Here is a 20,230-nt window from a genome sequence, read left to right on the forward strand (position 1 = left end):
TTACACGGATATTGCCGGGATTTGAGGACCTGAACTTCAGGGAAAGGTTGAATAGGTTAGGACTTTATTCCCTGGAGCGCAGGAGAATGAGGGGAGATCTTATGGTGGTATAAAAAATTGAGGGGTATAGATGGGATGAATACTCGCACGCTTTTTCCCCACTGCTTGGGTGAGCACAGAAATAGAGATCATAGGTTTAGGTGAAAGGTGACATTTTTAAGGGGAATCTGAGGGCGAAATACTTCACTCAGAGGGTGGTGCGAGTGTGCAAAGAGCTACCAGCGGAAGTGGTAGATGCGTGTTCAATTGTAACATTTAACAGAAGTTTGGATAGGGACATGGCTAGAAGGGGTTTGGAGGGATATGTTCTGGGTGCAAGTAGATGTGACTCGTCAGAAAACAAGGTTAGTATGGACTAGGTGGTCAGAAAAGCATGTTTCTGTGCTGTAGTGCTCCGTGACTCTATCCTTGTGTGGTCAGCGTGTCATAAAGGAGGGAACGTGTGTTGGAGGCGGAGGAGATGAGTGAGGTCCTCAATGAGTACTTTTCAGCAGTATTTCCCAAAGAGAGGGATGTGGAGGATGGAGAGATCGTTGCGGAGTACGCTAATATGCTGGGGCATTTAGAGATAACGGAGGAGGGTGTTGGTTCTCTCAAAGAGCATTAAGATGGATAAGTCACCAGGACCAGATGGGATATACACCTGGTTATTCAGAGAGTCAGGCAGATGAGATTGCTGTGGCCTTGACCAAGTTCTCCTTGTCCTCTCTGGCCACAGGCGAGGTCCCGGTGTCTGGCGAGTAGGTAATGTTGTTCCGTTATTCAAAAAAGGAAACAGGGGTCATCCTGGTAACTATAGACCGGTGAGTCTCACGTCAGTGGTGGGGAAGTTACTGGAGAGGATTCTCGGGGATGGGATTGATGAGCATTTGGAAAACCACGGCCCAATCAGGGACAGCTTTGTGCGGGGCAAGTCGTGCCTCTCGAACGTGCCTGAGTATATCGAGGAGGCGCCGAGGGTGATGGATGAAGGGGAAGCTGTGGATGTTGTCTACATGGACTTCAGTGAGGTTTTTGGCAAGGTCCCCCATGGGAGGCTGATCCAGAAAGTTCAGTTGCGCAGGATCCACGATGAATTGGCCGCTTGGGTTCAGAATGGGCGTGTCTATTGGAGACAGAGGGTGCTGGTCGATGGGACTTATTCTGGCTGGAGGTCGGTGACCGATGGTGTCCCGCAGGGATCCTTATCGGGATCCCCGTTGTCTGTGATGTATAGATATGTCCTGGATGGCCGTGTCGGTAAATTCGCAGACGCTACAACGATGGCTGGAGTTGTGAACGGTACAGAACACGATAAGACATTAGAGCAGAATTAGGCCATTCTTCCCATCGAGTCCGCTCCAGCAAATGATCTGAGCTGATTCATTTTTCCCTCGCAATCCCTTCTCCTGCCTTCTTCCCGTAACCTTTGACGTGCTCAGTAATCAAGAACCTATCAACCTCCGCTTTAAATATACGACTAATCCCACAGTTTCATCACCTTCTGGCTGAAGAAATTCCTCCTGATCTCTGTTCAAAAGGCACATACTTCTCTTAAGAGGCTGTGCCCTCTGGTCCTAGACTCTCCCACCACTGAAAACATCTTCTCCACGTCCACTCTATCCATGCCTTTCAATATTCGGTAGGTTTCAATTATATTCCCCCAAATCCTTCTAAACTCCAGCGTGTACAGGCTCTAAGACACGTACGTTAACCCTTTCACCCCGGTATCATTCTCCTGAACCTCCTCTGTACCTTATCCAACCACAGCTCATTCTTCCTTCTATATAGGGCCAGAACTGCTCACAAGACTCCAAATGTGGTCTGACCAACGCCTTACAAAGTCTCAGAATTACATCCTTGCTTTTATATTCTAGTCCTCTCGAAATGAATGCTGACATTGCATTTGCAAGTCCCGCAATGGGACTTCTAAGTCATTTTGCACCTTCGATTTCTGAATTCGCTCTCGTTTTAGAAAATAGTCGACGTCTTTATTCCTTCTACCGACGTGAATTACCGGACACCTCCGTACGGTGTATTCCATCTGCCACTTCTTTGCCCATTCTCCCAACCTGACCAAGTCCTTCTGCAGTCTACCTGCGTCCTCAACACTCCCTACCCCTCCACCTATCTTTGTATTATCCGCAAACTTGGCCAACAAGCCATCAATTCCGTCATCCAGACCATTAACATATAACGTGAAAAGTAGCGGACCCAACACCGACCCCTGCGGAACATTACTGGTCAACGGCAGCCAACCAGAAAAGGCCACCACTATTCCCACACTTTTCCTTCTGCAAGTCAGCCAATCTTCTATACAAGCTAGTACCTTTCCTGTAATACAGTGGGCTCTTATTTTGTTTAGCAGCCGCAAGTGCGGCACCTTGTCAAAGATCTTGTGAAAATCAAAGTAAACTACATGCAGTGACTCTCATTTATCTATCCTCAAGGTATTCAACAGATTTGTCAGGGAATGTCTCTCCTTAAGGAAACCACGCTGACTTCGGCCTATTTTATCGTGTGCTTCCAAGTACCCCGAAGGACTCTAACATCTTACCAACCACTGAAGTCAGGCTAACTGGTCTATAATTTCCTGTCTCTTGCCTCCCGACCTTCTTAAATAGTTGAGTGACATTCGCAATTTTCCAGCCCTCCAGAACCATTCCTCACTTCAGAGATTTTTGACACATCACTACTAATGTCTCCACAATCTCTTCAGCTGCCTCTTTTAGAACCCTGGGGTGCAGTCTATCCGGTCCAGATGACTTATCCACCTTCAAAACTTTCAGCTTCCCAAGCACCTTCTCCTCAGTAATAGCGACTACACTCACTTCCACCCCCTGACTCTCTCGAATCTCTGGCACGTTGCTGGTGGCTTCCACAGCGAAGACTGACGCAAAATACTTATTCAGTTCGTTCGCCATTTCTTTGTTCCTCATTACTACCTCTCCAGCATCATTTTCCAGCGGCCCCATGTCCACTCTTGTCTCTCTTTTACTCTTTATATATGTGGAAAAAAATTTTGGTGTCCTCTGTTATATTACTGGTTAGATTATGTTGACAATTCATCTTTTCTCCCATTATTGCTTTTCCAGTTTGATTCTGCTGGTTTTAAAAAGTTCACAAACCTCTAGCTTCCCGCTAAGTTTTGCACTATTGTTTGCCCACTTATATTGCTTTTATGCTGTCGTTGAATTCCCTTGTCAGCCACAGTTGCCTCATCCTCCCTTTGGAATGTTTCTTCTTCTTTGGGAAGAACTGATCCTGCGTTTTAGAAATCACCCCCAGAAACTTCTGCCATTGCTGCTCTACTGCCATCCCTGTTGGGGTCCGCTTCCCATCAACTTTGACCAGCTCCTCTCTCATGCATCTGTAGTTACCTTTACTCAACTGCAACACCGATACATCTGATTTTACCTCCCCTCTGTCAAACTGCAGGGTGAATTCTATCATATTATGATCAGAGCCTCCGTAGGGTTCCTATACCTTAAGCTCCCTAATCAAATATGGTTCATTGCACAACACCAAATCCAGAATTGCCTTTTCCCCGGTGGGTTCGACCACCAGCTTCTCTAAAAAAAATCTGGTAGGCGTTCTACAAATTCCTTCTCTTGGGATCCAGTACCAAGCTGATTTTTCCAATCAACTTGCATATAGAAATCCCCCATGTCCAGCGTAACATTGTTCTTTTCACATGCCTTTTCTATCTCCTGTTGTAATTTTTACCCCACCTTTTCTATCTCCTGTTGTAATTTGTACCCCACATCCTGGATACTATTCAGTAGCCTGTATATAATTCTCATCAGGGTCTTTTTACCCTTGAAGTTTCTTACCTCTACCCACAAGGATTCTACATATTCTGATCCTATGTCACTTCTTGCTGTGGATTTGATTTCACTATTTACCAACAGAGCCACCCCCACCTCCTCTGCCCACCTGCCCGTCTTTTCGATTGGATGTGTATCCTTGGACGTTTTGCTCCCAGCTGTGATCTTCTTTCAACCACGACTCTGAGATGCCCACAACATCGGACCTGCCAATTTCTAACTGCGCTACAAGCTCATCTACCTTATTTCGTACATTGCGTGCATTCACAATTAACACCTTCAGTCCTGTATTAATCACCCTTCTTCTCATATTTGGTTCCATGTTGCCAGAAATAAATTCTTATCCCTTCCTAAACTTTCTGTCTTATTCTTTACTCTGGAGATGTCAGTAACCTCTCCTGCGCTCTCCTGCCCCTTTATTGCATCTCCTGGAACTGGGTTACTATGGGGCATTGCCTGCAGTTTCTGGCCAATGAACAACTCAGGCAGTTTTGAGGACAGACAGACCAGCACTGGGTCCAGCGTTCACAGGAGATGTGTGGAGGTTGGAGTGTATAAACAATGGTGACACAGTGACAGACCAGGACTCAAAGACATGCCAGGTCCTCAGAAACTCGGAGATTCCGGATAATCACTAGACGTTTACTGGTTACCGGGAGTTGGAGAGTTGGCTGGGTATGGATACCTGCACTCAGTAAGAGAGAGGCTGAGGCAGAGGGATAAATAAATAACCGTAGAACCATACAGCACAAAAAAGGCCCTTCGGCCCACCATGTTGTGCCGTCCATCAAACCACCCTCACATTATCTAACCCTTTCCTCCTGCATATCCCCCTATCTCACATTCCTCCATATGCCTATCCAACACACTCTTGAACCTGTCCAACCTCCTCCACCACCCCAGGCAGTGCATTACATGCACCAACCACTCTTTGTGTGACAAACCTCCCGCTGACATCCCCTGAACCTCCCGCCCATAACCTTAAAGCTATGCCCTCTTGTCTTGAGCATTGGTCCTCTCAATATTTTATATATCAGGTTTTGTCCTTTACCCCGAACTGCGACTGACAACACAATCCGTCTTCTGTTTAGGTCACGTTATTTCATATTACGTGACCTCAATAAAGTCAAATTTGTGATATCTGGGCCTGTGTAATCCGAGTGGGCTCAGTCCCCTTTACATCAGCAATGGTGAGGAACAGAATGAGTTATAAATGGGAAGAGAATGAGAAAGGAAATACCAGTCGGCACTGACTCACCAACGAAAACTTTTCACGAAGAGAGTCTTTGAAAAGCCGGCCCCGAAACAATGTGTGAGCGGACTGACATCGTCCTGTTCAATAAGGAGAGTCAGCGGAAAGTGGCTCCCAGGAACGGCTTCTACGGAGAGATATTTTGAGGGACAATATTGATGCTGCGCTGTTTCTGAGGCAGTCCGGCTGCTTCTGCCTCGTGCACTCCGCGGGCCAGGGCGGCGATCCGTGTTGTTTTATTGACTTCAATACCCAGAGATTCAGTTGACATATTAGTCTCTGCTGATCTGTCGGGAAGATTCAGTTCGAAATGCGGCGATTGACTTCATACGCCGACGGGAAATCTGCTGGTCATGCATGAAAATGTATTCCCTTTGAGAAGCGTCGGGCGGAATTTCAGCAAAAGGAGTGCGTTGTATGCCGAATGTATAAACGACGATCTGCCGTGACTCGGATTCGAACCGAGGTTGCTGCGACCAGAACGCAGAGTAATAATCACTACACGATCACGGCCTCACACTTGATCTGTGCACGTCCTGCACTGTCAATCCCTCTGAATCCAGTATGATTCACGCACTAACCTCCGCTGAAAAGCATCGCCCTGCTCGTCCGCGCTTCCACCGTTCAAACACAGAAAATATTGGAAACGCTCGTTTGATCAGCCGGATCTGCGGCAAGATAAACAAAGCCAGTGTTACGGGCCCTAGATCCATCGACAGAACAGAAACGGCGGCCAAGGAATTTTGTGCAGTGAGTGTGTGGGAGTGGGATGTCACTGAAAGGGTCAAACTGGGGTGACGTTGCGGTCAAAACAGACTGCTGGAGGAAGTTACCGGGTCAATCAGCACCTTTGAAGAGCAAAGGATAGTTGACATTTCTGGTCGATAACCTACAAATGAACTTTGACCTCGGGGCTGGCTGTAAACAAGATTATCTGGTCAATGAGTGAATGCGAGCAGTTAGAGTGTGAGAACTTTGATAAAATGCCCCAGTCAAATAAAAGGTCGGAGTTGGGAAACGCAGAGCAGGAAGTCCAACATGTGAGGCTGGGCATGTGCTCCAGTCCAAGAGGGAAAATAAACAAGCGAATGTCACAGATGGGTGAGTGATACGGAGGAAGAAATCAAGCTTACAATTCCTGTTCGTGTGAAGAGCAAGGCTGGCAGAAATAGGGCTCGTTAGTTGACGAGCGGAATTCAGAATTCTCCGGAAATGAATGAGGACTGAGCAGCTGGGAGGAAGCGAATCCTTTGAGGGGTATAAGGAATGTGGGAGTACACTTGAAAGGGAAATCAGGAGGGCAAAAGTGGGACATAACTTACCTTTGGTGGATGAGGTCAAGGGGAATCCTCAGATATTCTGTGGATATTAAGAGCAAAGAGTAACAAGGGAGAGAATGTCCATGTAAATATCCCATGTGTGGACTCACAGAAAAGATTGGTGAGATCTTACATGGATATGCCTCGTCTGCATTCAGCATATAGAAGTTCATGGAAGCTAGGGCGTTCTGAAAACCGTATCGTGATGTCTTCAATCAGATCCACGTGACAGAATGGAGGTACTGGGCGTCTCAAAGCGCACAATGGAGTTTAAGTCACAGGACCTGACAACGCTTCGCCTACGATATTGAGGAAAGGCAGGGACGAAATTTTTGTGGTGCTCACAGTGATTTTTTTAACATCGTTAAACACGCGAAAGCAACTGTAATGCGGGAAAATTTCTGATGTTGCACGCTTACTTCATAAGGGCTGCGAGGACAAGCCAGGACACTACAGACCAGTGAAGGGAATCATGATGTAAAAGTTACCTGAAGGTGTTTCGAGAGACAGTATCTACTTGTATTGAGGAAGGCACGGACTCAAGAGGGATTGTCAGCACGGCTTTGTGCCGATCTAGCTGCCTGACGAATTTGACTGAGGTTTGAAGAGTTGACCACAAAGTTGGACAAAGCCAGGGCCGTCGACATTTATAGAACTATGGATTTTACCAAGGCATTTGAAAAGGTCCCGCCAGTTAGGCTCTTCAGGAAGTTTGGATCACATGGGACTCACTGAGAACGAGTCAATTGGATGCTAATTTGGCGTGGTGCTGGGAGTCAGTGTCCGGTAGTGGAGTGTTCCGGTTGTTTTTTTGCTGGAAGCCTGTGCCCAGTGGAATTACGCATGGATCTGTGCCATGTCCCTAGTTTGTCACATCTATATTAGCGATAGAGATGAAAATAAAGGTGGCATTGTTATTATCCGTGCGGGAGAAACTAATAATGGTGGGTTAATGAAGGTTATCTGAGACCACGACAGGACCAAGGAATGAGAGATGGAATTTAACTGGGACAAGTGCCAAGTGTCGTATTTTGGGATGTTAAACCAGGGTAGGACTTACACAGTAAATGGGACGTCCCTGCGTAGTGTTGTAGATGCGAGAGACCTCAGAGTATAAGGGCATAGAGTCCGGAATTTGACGTCTCAGGTGGACAGGTTGGTGGAAATGATGTTTGTCACGCGTGCTCTCATCAGTCAGGGCACTGAGTACAAAGTTGGGACGTCATGTTCCAGCTGTAAGTGACGTTGGTGAGACCGTGCTTGGAAAACTGTGAGCGATTCTGGTCTACTCGCTGCAGGGAAGATGTCGTTACACTCTGGAGGGTGCAGACAATATTCACAAGGATGTTGCCGTGACTGGACAACTTCTCTAATAAGGAGAGACTGGATAAACTGGGACTATTTCCCCTGGAGCAACGGAGGCTGAGGAGTGACTTCATGGAGGTTTATAAAATCATGAGGGGCATGGAAAAGTTGGATGATTGCTGTCTCTTTTTCTTGGGTAAGATAGAATGAAAGTGAAGATCATTCCTTTCGGATGAGAGTGGAAAGATTGAAGAGGATCTGATGGACAATTTGTTCACACAGTTGGTGGTTTTCTTAGTGGAATAGGCTGCCAGAGGTAGGGGAGAGACGGGTGCACGTACAAAGACATGCAGGCAGTTACATGATAAGGAAAGTTTTCGAGGAACATGGGCCCAACGCAGGCAAATGTGACTGGATCAGGTCGGTTCCTTCGTTAATAGGGACGTATTGAGCTGAAAGGCCTGTTACCGCTGAGAAGAAGAAAGATCTGTTTCAGAGCCGCTCGACCCCCATCTCTCAGCTCTCAGTACATCGAAGACTGCAGTGATGATGCTCTCCCCTTTTCTTTAAATTTTCACCGGGATGCTTTACAGCTGTGCTGGCAACACGATAAAATGATTCCATGTAAACAATTGTTTCCAAATCGTTAATTTATGAAAGCTTCATCGAACCGACAAAAGCGATGCCTTGAAATACCCACTAATCGTTGAGACTGCGCCACAAGGGAAATTCAATAGTTAATTCGAATTAATTCTAATCCATCAATTAGAAGGTGTTGCAAAGCTCCAAAAACCTCGTTGGATCAATTAGCAGGGTAAGTGCAGAACGGGAAACCGAATTAAGTTTCAGATTTGTGTCGCTGCACTGTTACATTGTTTGACGATGAGCATTGGCATGAGATTGTCTCTGTGGTGCAATCGGCCAGCGCGTTCTGCTGTTAACCGAAAGGTCGTTGGTTCGAGCCCACCCAGGGACGGTGAGCCAATGTTTTGTCCCCAACATCAACACTTCCGGGAGCGCTGAAACAGCAAATTACCATTTCCTAGTGGTGAGAGTTTGAAAACCTATTGTTGAAGCATAACTTGTATATTGTATAGACTGTGGATAATATAGAACTTAGATTTCTAATTGGAATCAAATGGATCATTTGGCCTCCAAAGAATGAAACAAACAAACAAACAAAGCAAAGTATCGTCGCTGGTTCCTTGTGCTGAAAGGCAACCAAGGAATGCCGGATTGCTCTGTCGGTCAAAGACATCGAGTTTGCATGTGTCGATGACATCTGAGGGTTCTGAATCTTTAATTTCCTATCTCTCGACGGATCGTATTGCCACTTTACATTTACTTCAGCGTAATTCTACATTTAATCAGGAATATATCCTCTTACCATTTTATGTTCAAATGTTTCAACAGGAATAATTAGCATTATAATGGAAATTGGACAGGAGTTGTGATTTCAGTCATTATTCCACTGATCATGCACGTTCATCTTTTAATGTATCCTCGGTGTTTTTCTGAAATATTCTCACACCGACTGTGATGATGACAAAATTATATGTGCCGCATAAAAACGAAACATGCAGCGATACAGGCACGGAGGCAGGGAGGGATATAGCGGGAAAACAGGGCTTTCGGCCCACTGAGTCCACAAGAGACGTTCACCACCAACATACGCCAATCTTTCTTTATTCGTCCCATATTCCTGTCAATGATCCCCAAATGCTATCCATCACCGACACAATTAGGAGACGTTACGGTGGCCAATTGAGCTTCCAACTAACGTGTCCTTTAGTCATAGGAGGAGACTGGTGAACATGCAGGAAACCCACATAGTTAAAGGCGAAACTGCACACCCCACCCGGTCAGGCTGAGGTGAGGATTGAACCCGGGTTTAATACGTCTGGGCTTGATGGCGCAACAAAGAACGCGTTGGACTTCTAACGTGCAATTTACTTGAAAGCGAACGACTTTACTTGATGAAACTGTGTCTTGCAATTGCATGGAACGGTGATTTAAAGCACGGCTTCGAGGGTATTCCAACTACCCTAGACTTGGCAAGCATGTTCCAAATTCTTTGCTCGAAATCGAGTAGTTTCCAGTTATTTTCTCTCCTTGTAAACACAGTTTAGTTCCACTTTTCCCCCACATGCCTTTAAACCTTAATCGTGCAGAACAGTAACAGTTCCTCCCGGTCGAACGAGAAGGCGCACAATGACACCCATGTTATCCTCCCAACCCGAAAGTCATTAGAAGGTGCAAGGAATCGGGAACAAACGGAGGAAGCCCAGGCATTCACGAGGAGAACGGATAAACTCATTACAGACAGTGGTGGGAATTGAACCCTGATCGTTGGCGCTGTAACTGCGCTGCGCTACAGTGTCGCCTCAAACACGTCACGTGAACAGTGGAAGGCAATCGATTTAACAGAAAAAACAGACGATTTTCAGCCGATTTTGGTGTAAAAATTCACTGTAACTGTAAACCTGCGGCGAGCAGGGTTCAATACTGCGCGGGGAAACTACACTGGATTTCGAATCCAACTCCTTAACCACCCGGCCATCGCAGCATCCCTATGTTGGCTTCCTGTATTTAGATCCCTCTTACGACAGATACAGCCAAGTGAATTTAATTTGCTGCTTCCTCTGATGTTCTTCTGCTTCCATCACTGCTCAGTAGTCTGGTATCTCCGTCCATTATCACGGAATGTCAGTCGTCCTTCTACGCTTAATGAGATTTTCTGCCTATTTCCGTCTTTCAGCTGATAAATGTTGCAACATGATGCCTGTTTCAGGAACAATTTGAGCATGTGCAGGCATTCAAAGATCTTAACTGGAGTTTCATTAGAACGGGAAATACTGCAACTCAGTCTGAGAACGCGGGCCATCAGCACTGACACATTGTGGGTTATTTACTTAATGTTATTTTTATCCCTGCAGGAATTGAAAAGATTCCTGAATTCTGCCATCAATTTGCAGGAGGGGGCAGTGTGTTGACGGGCTCTTCCCCGAAAATCCACCGGCGCTGGAGAAGATTTACTGTGCAGCGCCCTCTGCAAGAGGTAAAACGCAAGTGAGTCTCTTCTGGGCAGACTCAAAAATCCTGCTGCGTCATCGGAAATTCGTGCCGATCAATTGTTTGCAAAATGTTATTCGGGAATCCGGTCCTGCAACAGGAGGGCAACTGTGGGACTGGTTTTGTCGCTTCGTCAGTGAACGAATGAAGGGAACGGACGCGAGTCTGCGTTTGACGCAATTCGATGTTTTATTCAGTAACTTTATCCATATGCACCAAAGCTGGCCTCTCCGGGCTCTGTAGCGCAATGGATAGCGTGTTGGACTTCTAATAATGTGTAACCAAGTAATTCAAAGGTTGTGGGTTCCAGTCCCACCAGAGTCGGCATTTTGTCCGAATTCGTTGCAACGAAGTCAGAATTCGAGGTAAGGGGGGGGGGGGGGGTGTGACGTCACCTGATAGAAGAAAATCTGGCAATTCAGGTCTTGGTCTGAAATAATCGTCTCGTTCACTTAAAAACGGAAAGGAGGTGACTATTTTCTCTTAGAGCGTCCGAGTCTGTGAAACATTTGGGGAAAATGTTGAATGTACGGAGTCTTTCATTATTTCAAAAGCGGGTGAGATAAACTTTTGAATAAAGGGGGCTGATACGTTCACGGGGTTGTCTGGAATGCAGAATCAAGCAGACAGACTGATCACCCGTGACTCTCATTAAATTATGGAGCGTCTGTGTGCTCTTCTGTCTTTCCGCTGAGTACGGATTTTTTTGTGTGGGTACAAGTTTTATGCTTTTTGTTTTCTTCAGTTTACGCTTCTTCTTCAATTCCATTCATGTTGCAGTTTTGAAAAGTCCCCTGAATTCTGTTCACTATAATTCAAACATATACTGAAGCAAAAATCGACAAATTTGTCTTCTATAGTTCAGGAAATAATGTCACATTTACCGGGAATCTGTCCCCTCACAATATGCAAGTGAACAGTTTATGTGGTACCGCATCCCCACGTAAACTCCGTTTCGAAATGATAATCTTTATTGCTTCTTTAAATTAACAACCCGGACAGAAGGCACAGTTTCTGGTGTGCTGCATCTTTTTCTGATTGCAGAGAAGGCAACGGCGGGTTAACGTTATTTAGTCATAAAGACTTCATGAAAACTTCGGCCAATATTGGACGTTTGTGTATATATCTGATCGCACAGTTTAGAACGGTTGTGAATATTCCAGAGAGGGTCCAGAAGAGTTTGTTTTGAATAGCTGTCAATGTGAGTGATATAATATGCAATGCGAAACCGCAGAAGGTGGGATTGCGTCATTGAGATGAAGAACTTTGCGAGGTTACTTTATGGACATATTTGTATCCACGCCCAAAGGTCACTGAACGGAGCAACAGAGGGAGATGGGGCAGTGACGTCATTCTTTGCATCCGCTGAAATATATCATTTTCACCCAACAGACTCATGTCGACGTTGAGAATATACGTGCAAATTAGCGTCCGTGCACTGGCGTCTGGAAAACCCCGTAGTCTGCCACCCAGCGGTCTGACGTGACAACCGTTTACAACTGCTCCATGCGGCCAACTTTGAAGAGATATGGAAAGTTTAGGAAAAGGGAAGACGTATCAAGCCTCAAACACTCTTTCTGGGGAAGAGTTTCAAAGCATTCAGTAAGGTCACAGAATTATTAAGATTAACATGTTCAACCAATGAGCTTTGTTATGTAATTTATGAAAAACAACTGTGCGGTAGTGTGGCCAAGCGGTCTCAGTGCAGGAGTCAGGCTCCATTCTCCACGGAGGTTGGGGTCTAACCCCACCACTGCCATTGGGCGCATACCCACCGAAATCAAGATTACCTACTGCATTTATTAAAATGCATTGGGAAATTATTTGCCGAAAAATATCTAAAAACGTCACAAACCACCGTGCCTGTGTTAATTATATCATTGCAGGACTGAAGAACAGTCCGTAGTTGTTATGCGAGATGGTGGACAGGTCGAGATCGTGGCCCGTATTTCTACGAAGCAAATGGGAGCAAAGCTGTGCAATATGAATCCGCATTCCAGCTCATATCTGCAGCGCTGATTTTACCGTGTATTGAAATACAGAGAGAACTGATCGGCGGTCGAGTCGAAATGACCTGTTAAACGCGGGACGGGATCGTTTGTCAACAGGACCAGTACAAATTCACAAAGCAGGACACGGTCGTGTTTGCAAACAATGGTCAGCCTAAACCAACATCACATCGAAACACGCAAGGCAACGGATGACGAAGTCATCGGAAACTTCATCTGGTTGAACTGCTCGCCCTGTTTCTTGCTCCGAGGCACCAACAGACCTATAGCGTTTTGTAGGCTTTTTATTTCTTCTGTTCCTTTTTCTTTTATGTTCGGAGGTGCGTGAATGGCAGTGCTTGCTTGGAACCCACCTTCATCACACGGGCATTCATGTCATAAAGGAAACACTCTGCTGGGAGTCGAATCCAAGGTCTCCTGTTTACTAGAGAGGCGCTTTGACCAGTTGAACCAAGGAGCCCTCACACCGGACAAAAGCTTTAATAATGAGATGCAGCTTGCATTAACTTCTCTTGTTCTTCTGCTGGCGAGGGAATTGTTTCAGATTTTGCACGTTTTCTTCAGATTCCCTGCTCGGTCTACTTCCAAACATTGTATCACCGTATCCAGGAACGGATTCTCCGCAGTGACAATTCGGCCTGATTTACTGAACACTTCCTCGCCTCCATTTGCACCACCTCTAACCCTTCTCCCGCCACCTCCGCTCTTTATGTTTCATCTCACCACAGATTCAGAACTCCTCACAGGTGAAATGAAATAGACAAACTAATCAATAGCCGATTATTTACAACTTCCTCAGGTGCTACGGACATGGATTGCAATTGCTTTTGTCTATTTAACGAGGTGGGAAGAGTAGGCAATGGGAAGCAACCGACATGAAATTGCTTCCATCGAGGGAGGTGGCTGATAGTTTGAATGTGTTCAACTTCGGGAATACATTTCCATGAGACTGACGCAAACACTCTGCTGTCTTACATCTGGTTCTCAACCAGGTCTAGATATAATTACGTCAGTTGCTTCGCCTCTGTGTGAGTAGCGAAATACGGACATTGCAGAGCCTTAATAATGATACAATTTACATTTTTCCATGTTCTCAGAATGTGTAACAAAGTTGCATAATTATAGTTATTCTGCTTCAAAATAAGATCGTTTTTACTTCATTTATTTCGGTAATTAATGATTCCTAATTCATGACAGTTCTTGGTGCTGCAGTTCCGGCGGATGACACATTGCACTTGTGATGTTGATGAGAGGAATCGTGGGGTGCTGCAGATGACCCACGGATAAGGGAACGTGATGTCTGCCTCAAGTAGTCCGCCCCACTCGCAATTAATTTCGACGCTCCATCCATTTCACTGAGCCGGCATGACCGCACTTTATCTGTCAGGGGCAAGGGGCGGGGCAGTAAAAGTGAACTTTTTAATTTCCCAACCGGGTTGAAAACGCATTAAGCTTAATCGTGGAATCATTCCACATGTGGAACCTATTGACAGCGGTTAATTCTCTGTTTTTGAGAAATACGTTTCTCCTCTCTCTCTCGCAGGACATTGGCCGCAGCAGGTTTCCTAGCTCTTTATCTTGGCGTTTCTAACAGGGTGCGACCGTGCGGCCTAATCGATAACGTGTCTGACTTCGGTGTTTGATGCGATGTCATCAGAAGTTTGCAGTTCGAGTCGTTTCGCGGTCGTTTTACCAATGTGGTTTTGCTTCTATTCTGTCACTCCCTCCCTCAAACACACCTGTCCTATCTGATTCAAACACACGTGTTGCAAGCACGTCGGCTTCGAGCAGTGTCCCGCGCCGCGTTTACCTTAGTCACCCCGCCCTCGTGGGCAACAAAACAAAATGTCGCCTTTTTAGTTTCACGTAACGTTTTATTTCATGTGTATTGTCTGTGATGTATTTATGCAAACGGTCTCATAAACATCGGGGTGGAGCTCCTCAAACTGTCGGACGCAGCTGCTGCTGGGAAGGCGGATTGTGCTGCACATTCAGCAGGTGAGATCGCAGTGGAAGAGACACCACAGTGAACCTGCATAACCATCGTGGTAGGACCTCAAAAACACGTTTTCCTTCCTTAAGAATCAGTCTCCGGGTCGGAGCCTGGTGAACACGTTCGGTGTCGCCCGGCCCGGTAACTCCGATTCCGGAAGCAAGGCTACATTTGATGGCAGACGGCGACGGACGGATGGACTTGGAGACGGCGGTGTTCAGTCCAAGCCGTGAGGGCAGAGTTGGTCACCCGTTGGTTGCTGTGTCCTGCTCTGAACCCCTGCGAAGGATCAGTTCGGTGGGTTAACGTCAAAGAGCGATAATCTGTCTGATGATGACATCAAATGTGGAGACTCGTTTTGTGAAATACAGAACAAGACAGAACCATGGAGAGGAGCTTCACCCCATCACATCTTCTCAACCACGACGCCGTTAAACTAATCCAATATGCTTTCACGTGGCCCATTTCCATCTATTCTTTGCCCGTCCGTCGATTAATAAATTAATCACGTGCTTTTGAAATGTCGCACCGGGCTGAACACGAAGTTTATATTTTCTCCGAACCCACCCCCGGGAAATGAATGCACCTTAATCGTTTCATTCGCTGCAGCAATAAAATTAGTCACATCGCTACCTGTCGTCGTCAGGATGGCCGAGCGGTCGAAGGCGCTGCGTTCAGGTTGCCGTCTCCACTGGAGGCGTGGGTTCGAATCCCACTCTTGACAGTAAGGCATTTTACATCTTGATTCTCCGTCCATGTTTTCTCCCACTGGTCGCCAATTTTGCCTGGGCCATCCTCGTTTCGGCCATTGAACAACCCTGTCCTTCCACAGATCACATGCCTTCCCCAATTTACTGTTTTTTTGGTCCTATCGCCCTTTGCGATCTTCTTCTGGTCCTGTAAACTGCCTGCGAGATTATCGTCCAGCCATCCCTCAATCTCCCGTCCCATCTTCACATCCGTTGTTTCCCAAATTTGCAGCAATCTACTGATGGCAACCGTGAATGCAGTCACAGCCCAGAGGGGGGAATGGTGGGTTGGACAGTTGGGGAATGAGAATGCTTGTGTAAGCTGCGAGGTAGCGGGAGACTGAAAACCAGATAAATACAGACAGTGCAAGAGAGGAATAGTTGGACGGTGAGGTGACAGAAGACGTGCAGTTGAGGTAACGGAGCAGAATGTGAGACGGAGCTGAGCCAGTTGGTCCTGGTCCCAACTCTTTTTCTGGGCTATTTATCCAAACCCCTCTACTGTTGATACAACAAATATTCATCCACCCCACTTCATATAATTCAATAATCCAGCTTCCACCACCCGTATGGGCGGAGAATTCGTGAACTTCGCCACCCAGTGCGTGAAGAAAATTTTACGTACATCAGTTTCAAGTGACCTGCTCTATATCTTCGAATTCCGTCCCCTTGTTTGTGACTCTGACACTTGTTGAAACATCCCAACACCTGCCTTGTCAGACTCCATTAAAACCTTTTTGTCTGAAAAAGGTCTGCGCACATTTCGCTGAACTCCATGGAATTCGGGTGCGTCGTAGTTCGTCATGAAGAATTCATAACTGAATGAACTAACACAGTCCCATGATATTCAGATGGAAGTGACAATTCCACCCAAACTTCAGTGTTGGTGAATATTTTCAATCAGTTCAGTTAACAGAACAGAGGCCCACTTTTGCAGCAGTCTCGTGTGTGAACTGAGTTCCATGATTTCAGACACCAGACGGCTGTTTCTCAGAGTAAACGGATTAGCTTTATTTCACGTTGGTGACATTGTGTCTGAATGTTTGCAAAGAATTATCGATTTCAAAAAGTGCAGGCGATCTCCATGGAGAGGGGTTTTCACCAAGTGTGTGAAGAGGACATCATATCAGTCAAATCAGCAAATACTTGACAATTCCATGAACGTCGAGTAAATCAACCATCTGAGGAACAGCCCTTCTGGAAAACAGCTTCAAATCCGCGCAGTCGTCGATTCTCCTCTGACTGATTGACGAATGGTCCAAAGTGTTCAGCCAGGGTGTCGTTCATCGTGAGAACAGGCCGCGTTCCATCCTGCAGACATTAAGATATTTCAGAAATGACCGAGAACGAATTGTTCACAATCACTCACATGGCGGAATCCAGTGGAACAACGAAGGGACATGACCGCAGTGTTGAACATCGCCGGGACAGTTGAAAGGCCGAGGAGGCCGTAACGTTCGCTGCCCATCACACTGCATTCAGAAGTTGAAGCGACACAAGCGCCTGGTTCACTGTGAATGAAACTCCGTGTTTCACAGCGCCGGCAACTCCACTTTAATCCATGCAGAGGAAAACTCGTTCATTCTCGGTACAGAAGCCAATGACTTCTCTACACCCTCACCTTCTGAACTAACGGTGCAGAAAATATATCTGCAAACAGCACAAGACTTCTATTGGTATAGGACCGATGACTCACCTTATGCTCTCTCTTTCTGGCTGTAACAAAGCATTTTAAACCCAGACTTCAACTCAACAACCGTAGCTCCGATACAGTGTAACAGGAAAGGCAGGCAGAGCTGGAAGGCCGAGTAGTTAAGGCGTTGGACTTGACATCCAGTGAGGATTCCCCTCGCAGGTTCGACACCTGCTCGCAGCGCTCACAATTTTAGACAAAGGGCCCAGACGGGCAACTGCCGCTGATAAATCAACGTACAGCCAGGACTCACCATGCCTCATACATTCCGGCAGACATTTGCACCCCAAGAAATAGGTCAATCTGTTGCCTCTGTCTATTGAGAGACCGGTGCATCCTTCGATTTAAGGTGACCAGATACGCGAGGGCAGGTTGGGCCATCATACGGCTGTGGTTTCCTTTGAAGAAGGGAGATGCACTATTTATATTCCGACAAAACAAGTCATCTCTTTTTGCCGGGGCGACTTCATTATTTTTCGAACTTGATCAAGATTTTCAGCTCAACCGTCTCATTGACAAACTGAAGGAACTGAAACTCTTAAAGACACAATGGACACTTCGCCATCTGAGGAGTGAATTGGACCTTGACTTTGTCTCTGTCGTGCAGGTGTTGATGATTTCTGATCCTTCACCTGTGCTTGTACTGGATCCAGTCATGCTTGCTCATAGTTCTGACCGAGTCCACCCCAGAACATGAGCCGCCCTCTGATCCTGCACCCTCAGCTTTGTACGTTGTGACCCGGTCCTTCCCCTCAAGACACTTTCCGGTCTGGTTCTGCAGCCGTGATTGTTGCAGATCTCTGGCAGCTGGCGGCAGAAGCGAGCGGGATATGGCCGAGGGCTCGAGGGCGAAAAATGTCTCACTGCCCGGGTTTTGACGTGGCAGTAGATCTCATTCCTCCACCCGACACGAGAAAGTGAGCAATCTGGTCCTGCCGGCCACTGCTGACCACTGAATAACGTTCTTGTACATGGCCCGACCTGGTATTGATTTCATATTTACCATTCTCGTGGGATCTGACGTGAAATGTTTCGGTGAGTTAATGGCTGAATATTAAATATCACCGCATAAAAGTTAGGTAGGACAGGTTGTAGTTTCAAACTATCCTGCCTAACCTTTTATCAACACATGCTTTTGGTCTTTTCTCAAACTAAACCTCTTGTGTTGGATGTGAAGAGTGTTCTTCGCGGCTGTCAGGGTGGCCGAGTGGTCTAAGGTGCCAGACTCAAGGAATGAACAGTCCTTCCGTTGAAACGGGGGTGTTCTGGTCTCAAACTGGGGGCGTGGGTTCGAATCCCACTCTTGACATATGCTGATTTATCCATTTGTAATTTTGACTTTTTCAGTCGACGTCAATTTATTCCAGTTAATAGGACCGGAGCTGTTTGAGTGAATAAAAAAAGTGGACAAAACACACAGCAGTTTTCTCACAGCGGCTCGGAATGCAGCGGACCCAGATTGCGGGAGTTTATAAGTGAAGGGACGTTGGAGCGGAGAGTCCGTGACATCTTCTAACCGCTGTTCATTGGTTGGACAGAGTGACGTTGGTGTCATTTGCACAGGTTGCAGTGACAACTTTGTTCACATTTTTCTTTAAGTGAAGTGTGTGAACAGAGATTTCACGACATTTTAAGTCACGTTCTCAATGAAATAATTGCAGGGGAGCTCGGTCCCGTGGGGTTAACGACTTGCTGGATTAAAGAATTCGGAGACGTGCCTTGCGGTTAACACGTCAGCGGGAGGTGCCAACAGTTCGGCCACTCAATATGGTCCTGGCTGCTTTTCCCGAGACTCCAACATCTGCTCTTTGCCAGTTTCACGGATCCTCGATTTCCTTGATCTTTCATAAATATATCCATGTCCTTTGCAAATAGTCCAGTGACAACCTACACAACTCTGCGTCGTGGAGATTTTCAGAGAGTGACGATAGTGCGTCAATATCTTCAAACTAGCCTCAGTTTTAAACCATCAACCTTGCAATTAGTTTTCCTTAATCGTTGCCCTCCGACAAATGGACACATCTCAACATCTCCTCAGTCACTGTCCATTGGAACCTTAAACGGTTCAGAATTGCCACCACATGATATATTCTAAACAGTCCAGTTTTAACTTCATAACCTGTTGTTTTCAGCACGCACGTTAATCCCGGGAGTTAGGTTAGTTCATGCTTTCCCAGCCGCCACCAATGCTACCATATCCGTCATCGATTCAGTGTCGGAAAATGTGCACATTTCTCCAGGGGCGGCCTTATAAAACTGTACGATCGTAATAAATTAATTTATCTGTTTCTGATCTCCAATCCCCTTCCAATAAACGGCAATGTGCCAGTTGGTTACCTGAATACTTGATCCACCTGCCTGCTAATCTTCTCTGGTTTCATGCACAAGAGCACCTCGGTCTCTCTCTGCTCCACATATTTGACCGATATTTGCCTAGATTATAGCTAACGTCACGGAAGAACATGACATCACTCTCAAACAACTTTTGTCCAGTTTTTGACACTGACTGAACCATCCAGTTGTCGTCTAAATATCCTCATTGCAGCACCTCACCCAACTATATTCATGTCATTATTAAACCTGCAGTCCGTGTACGCATTTCCCTCCTCCAAGACAACGGTACTGGAAGGTAACTATTGTCGAGCAAGACACGTTTTAATTTTACTTATTAATTTCTGAGTCTCACTGACCAGGAGTACTATATGATCTCAATCCCCCTACCCCCTCATTCTCCTGTCTCCATAGAAGCTCGGTGTCTTTATTTGCATATCCGTGTCAGTTATGACTCGTTATCAATTCTCACTCCTGATCAGCTTTATCGTAATTTGTTGCTGTTTCATTAAAATAAACTCCCAATGTTCAGATGTATCACCAGCTTGTACCACTTTGTCTGCTCTGGTGTTTGATTTAACATTCCCTTCTACTCTCTTGTTAACCATGGGTGGTTCATCTTGCTCTGGTGTTTGAATTAA

The 20,230-nt window shown here is 46.1% G+C and overlaps 4 non-coding genes across 4 annotated transcripts; all 4 read left to right on the forward strand.

Annotated features, from left to right (window-relative positions):
• The first annotated feature begins 8,644 nt into the window (after window positions 1-8,644).
• trnan-guu (transfer RNA asparagine (anticodon GUU)) lies at window positions 8,645-8,718 on the forward strand. The gene has a single exon. It is a non-coding gene; the product is annotated as a tRNA-Asn (tRNA).
• A 2,329-nt stretch (window positions 8,719-11,047) lies between these two features.
• On the forward strand, window positions 11,048-11,138 carry trnar-ucu (transfer RNA arginine (anticodon UCU)). Its single transcript is given in 2 exon segments — window positions 11,048-11,084; window positions 11,103-11,138. It is a non-coding gene; the product is annotated as a tRNA-Arg (tRNA).
• Window positions 11,139-15,457: 4,319 nt separating this feature from the next.
• trnal-cag (transfer RNA leucine (anticodon CAG)) lies at window positions 15,458-15,540 on the forward strand. Its single transcript has one exon. It is a non-coding gene; the product is annotated as a tRNA-Leu (tRNA).
• A 2,911-nt stretch (window positions 15,541-18,451) lies between these two features.
• On the forward strand, window positions 18,452-18,567 carry trnal-caa (transfer RNA leucine (anticodon CAA)). The gene is made up of 2 exons: window positions 18,452-18,489; window positions 18,522-18,567. It is a non-coding gene; the product is annotated as a tRNA-Leu (tRNA).
• The last annotated feature ends 1,663 nt before the right edge of the window (window positions 18,568-20,230 follow it).

The sequence above is a fragment of the Pristis pectinata genome, chromosome 18, assembly GCF_009764475.1.
Source record: "Pristis pectinata isolate sPriPec2 chromosome 18, sPriPec2.1.pri, whole genome shotgun sequence".
Taxonomy (NCBI): Eukaryota; Metazoa; Chordata; class Chondrichthyes; order Rhinopristiformes; family Pristidae; genus Pristis; species Pristis pectinata.